Source organism: Arachis duranensis, chromosome 10 (genome assembly GCF_000817695.3).
Source record: "Arachis duranensis cultivar V14167 chromosome 10, aradu.V14167.gnm2.J7QH, whole genome shotgun sequence".
NCBI classification, from domain to species: Eukaryota; Viridiplantae; Streptophyta; class Magnoliopsida; order Fabales; family Fabaceae; genus Arachis; species Arachis duranensis.
In genome coordinates, this window is record NC_029781.3 from 104,485,773 (window position 1) to 104,486,120 (window position 348).

Below are 348 nucleotides of genomic sequence, written 5' to 3' on the forward strand. Positions count from 1 at the left end.
AGTTCAATCAAATTAATATAATTATCAGGTAACCTCTCACATAATACAATTATTTGAGATGTTATTGTGCTCAAGTGTTAACTTGCAATGGGAATTAATTTGCGACGGTCTGAGAGATGTTACAAAATGAAGAGTAATTTTTTCCTATAACCTTTAATTAGAGATTCAAATGGTAAAGAGATTATTTGCCAAAATATATAAATAAATGGAAAAATATAAAATAATAAAAAGAATAGCACTTGACTAACACCTCTAGAAGATTTTTAGAACAATCAATGAGAATAAAATTTTCCTTAGATAATTGGCTTTATATAGAGAATAAAATTTTTAAATTGATCTTCCGTAGTC